The following is a 4,277-nucleotide window of genomic DNA, read 5'->3' as shown; positions in this document are numbered from 1 at the left end:
GGGTCTTAGGGAGGCATTTTCTAACTCGAGGTACCTTCCTTTCAGATAGCTCTAGCTTGTGTCAAGTTGGCATAAGACCAGCCAGCACAACTGACCCCTTGTCAACTCGACACACAAACACATCACTGTCAGCCACAACCTTTCCTTTCTCATCCATCCCCAAGATCTCACATTTAAAACATACATAACTATAAAAGTCCCACCGTCTTTACAAAGTCAAACACATTAAAATTTTCGTCCCTTTAAAATAGCTGATGCTTCTTCTTCTTCTGGAAAATACCAAATGGTGGATAACGCCGGTGTGGTGCAGGGGGGGGGGGGGGGGGGGGCAGGATTAGGAGGCCATGGCGGCTTCTGCGGAGGATTGGGCAGTGGTCTGAGGGGCAGAGGTAAAGCTGAAGACAAGGAGTGGATTCCCCTCACCAAGCTGGGCCGCCTGGTTAACAACATGAAGATCAAGTCCCTAGAGGAGATCTACCTGTTCTCCTTGCCCATTAAGGAATCTGAGATTATTGACTTTTTCCTGGGAGCTTCCCTAAAGGATGAGGTTCTGAAGATCATGCCCGTGCAGAAGCAGACTAGGGCAGGCCAGCGGACCAGGTTCAAGGCTTTTGTCGCTATTGGGGACTACAATGGTCACGTAGGTCTCGGTGTCAAGTGCTCCAAGGAGGTAGCCACTGCCATCCGAGGGGTCATCATCTTAGCCAAGCTTTCAACTGTCCCTGTGCGGAGAGGCTACTGGGGGAACAAGATTGGCAAGCCCCACACTGTTCCTTGCAAAGTGACAGGTCACTGTGGTTCTGTGCTGATGCGTCTCATTCCTGCCCCCAGAGGCACTGGCATAGTCTCCGCTCCTGTGCCCAAGAAGCTACTGATGATGGCTGGCATTGATGACTGCTACACATCAGCCAGGGGCTGTACTGCCACCCTCGGCAACTTTGCCAAGACCACCTTTGATGCCATCTCTAAGACCTACAGCTACCTGACCCCCGACCTCTGGAAAGAGACTGTGTTCACCAAGTCTCCTTATCAGGAATTCACTGACCATCTTGTGAAAACCCACACCAGAGTCTCTGTTCAGAGCACCCAGGCTCCAGTTGTGGCTACCACATAAGGGTTTTTATACAAGGAAAATAAAAGTGAATTAAGTCTGTTAAAAAAATAAAAATAAAATAAAATAGCTGATGTCTTTCAAAATTGAAAGTTCAGTCTCCTGTTGTGGGCTCCAGACAGTTTCTTTTTACTATAAGCGATATCCCTATATCCTGTGTGTGTGTGCGTGTGCGTGCATGTGTGTGTGTACCATGGCATGCATGTGGAGACCAGAGGACAACTTGGAAGAGTCGGTTCTCTCCTTCTATAACGTGATACCTCGATATCAAACTCAGGTTGTCAGGCTTGGCAGCAAGTGTCTTTAACCACTGGGCCATTTTTCTCATCCTGCTTTTGTGCATGAGTGTTTTGCCAGGGGTATGTATATATACCCTGTGCATGTGTGGTGCCTGCAGAAGTCAGAAGGGGGCAGTGGATCTCCTAGAAAGAGACTTACAAATGGTTGTGAGTCACCATGTGGGTGCTGAAAACCAAACTCAAATCCTCTGCAAGAACACAAAGCAAGCCGGGCAATGGTGGCGCACGCCTTTAATCCCAGCACTCGGGAGGCAGAGGCAGGCGGATCTCTGTGAGTTCGAGACCAGCCTGGTCTACAGAGCGAGTTCCAGGACAGGCCCCAAAGCTACAGAGAAACCCTGTCTCGAAAAACCAAAAAAAAAAAAAAAAGAACACAAAGCAAGCCAGCTCTCCAGCCCCCTTCTTTCACTTTTGAGACAGGATCTTGCTATGAAGCCCAGGCTGACCTGGATGCACGCCCATCTGTCTTATCCTCCCAGGAGCTGAGAGCACAGGCTTGTACCACTCACACCTTGCACAAGCACCTTCGAAGTTATTTTTAATTCCCTATCTTATAGATACCATGTAATTTGTTTAGGATTGTCAAAGACAAACTATTTACTTAGTACATCTATTATTTCCCCTGTAGAAAAAAAAAAGATCAGAATCTGGAGAACAGATTAGAATAAAGAAAGCCGGGACTATAGCCTAGCGGCAGAACACCTGTCTCACTTACACAGTCCTGGCTTCTATCCCCAACACCACACACAAAAAAAGGGGACGGTAAGAGATCCCACTTTGGGGCTGGGGAGATGGTGCAGTAGACACACAGGCTCAGTGGACACATGGGACTGGGGTGATGGCTCAGTGGATACACAGGGCTGGAAGGGGGTGGCTGAGTGGACACACTGGGCTGGCCGGGGTGGCTCAATGGTTACATGGAGCTGGAGTATTTCAGTGGTTAAGATCACTTCCTGCTTTTGCAGAAGCCCCAAGTTCAGTTTCCAGCACCCATTTCAGATGTTTCCCACCCACCTGTAACTCCAGCTCCAGGGGGTTCCATATACTGCTCCGAGGATACTCACAAACCCCTTCCCATCTGTACATATATAATTAAAACTTTGGGAGGAAGACAAAAAATTTAGGAGAGAGCTAGCACCTTGACTTTTCATGCCATCACAGCGAGACTGAGATTTTCAATTTTACTTGACAGATGGGAGGTGATAATGCACGTCTCTCATCTGGGGAGCATGAGAGCCAAAGAACAGAAGCGGGAAGCTTAGGCAGGGTGTGTGGTCCGAAGTGAAGGAACAACAGCCCCACTGTTCATGTGAGGCCGCTCCTGCTCCTGTCCGTGGGCAGCAGGGACAGCAGAGCTCCCAGCACTGCCGCTCGTCCCCCTGTGGGACAGGAGAACTGCGCTTGTTATCACTAAGCTGATCATTAAAGTCCAAAACTTATTTTGAATTTAGCCAGTTACATCCTGGACAGCATAGGCAGGTTATAAGCCGATCCGTGCAGACAAAGTTTTTCACCTTCAAAACAGAAATAAATGCTTTTGGGGGAAGGAAAGCATACCTAATTGGGGCTTTGAGATGCATGAGTTGAATAATACAGCATCCTGTTGTTGAATAAAATTGTCGTGCTGGTTTCTGCGCACCTCGGTGGTTTCCGTCGAAGCTCCTTCCCTGCCTTCTGCATCCGACGTGAGAAGCTGTTTTCTCCCGTCCATCTCTGTGTAGGTCACCGTGCTTAAGAAGCTACAGCGCTCATTGCTTGCTTTCTCTCTTGCTCACTTCTATAGTCTCTCCTGCAATTATGTTGCTTTCCTGAGGACGGCTAAAAATGTACCTGCAGCGAGAGCTTGTAAATGCAAGATAAATGCTTGATGAGCTGCAATTAGGGGTTCCCGAAAATAAATACCAGGTGAAGGCTGGCACTGCGCATCAGAGAGCGCGGGAGAGGTGAGGGGCACATTCCCTGCGTTTTTAACAAAGGACCAAAATGAAGGAGATTCATCAGTAATACCGCCACTTAGAGATAACTGCCTTTAATAGGTGACATCATTAACAGAGGCTACCGACCCTCTGCCTTGGCAGACAGATCAACCCAAGTGTCCCAGAAAGCAATTTCAAAGGTGTGGGACACACAAAGCTTCCCCTGCATGGAATTTGTGTTTCCACATGACAGCTGTGGAGGAGCCCAGTCTGTGCTGGAGATAATGCCAGGGCAGAGAGGAATAGGAAGAAAAGCCCTGTGTTCTCCCTTCCTTCCTTCTTCAGTCTTATGTCGGGGGCCAGCCTCGACAAAATTACCTTTCTTCCAGAGTGGAGGCATGGAAATTTAGAAATATAGTAAAGAGTACAAAGACATGAATGAAAATAATAAAACACAGAAACATATAGGGTAGTGTCAGGAGGGAATTTCTGTGAGTACTGAAAATTCGTCCGTGTTTAGTTTTCAACTGGTTACTATACCCCTGATTTCAAAAGGTAGGAGCAGAACAAAAGGACTGCATTAACATACAAATTGAAAGTCTTGGGGTACAGTCACCCCTCAGGCCCTTGACTCAGGCCCTAGACCAAACACTCCCTAGGCAAACCACTCCCTGCGTGGAATCCCAAGTTATTTCCATAAAGGGACCTGGAACTTGGTTGGATCCTTAGACTTTTGTTTTAGGCAGGAACCAGCTACTTCCTTATTTCAGGAGCACAAGGTCTGGCGACTAGCCACACCTGTTGACAATAGCCTTGACTGAGCAGAACTCTGATTTACCTTTGTTTGAGTTGTCAATGAACTAAAAACAAGTCCCAAACTTTCTGACCTTTGGCCTCTTTGGGCCTTCACAGTCTTACACACACACACACACAGAGAGAGAGACACACACA

At 47.8% G+C, this 4,277-nt stretch overlaps 1 pseudogene; it reads left to right on the top strand.

Annotated features, from left to right (window-relative positions):
- The first annotated feature begins 283 nt into the window (after positions 1 to 283).
- On the top strand, positions 284 to 1,114 carry LOC142846918 (small ribosomal subunit protein uS5 pseudogene; annotated as a pseudogene).
- The last annotated feature ends 3,163 nt before the right edge of the window (positions 1,115 to 4,277 follow it).

The sequence above is a fragment of the Microtus pennsylvanicus genome, chromosome 3 (genome assembly GCF_037038515.1).
Source record: "Microtus pennsylvanicus isolate mMicPen1 chromosome 3, mMicPen1.hap1, whole genome shotgun sequence".
NCBI lineage: Eukaryota > Metazoa > Chordata > Mammalia > Rodentia > Cricetidae > Microtus > Microtus pennsylvanicus.
This window is presented reverse-complemented; position numbering and strand designations above follow the sequence as displayed.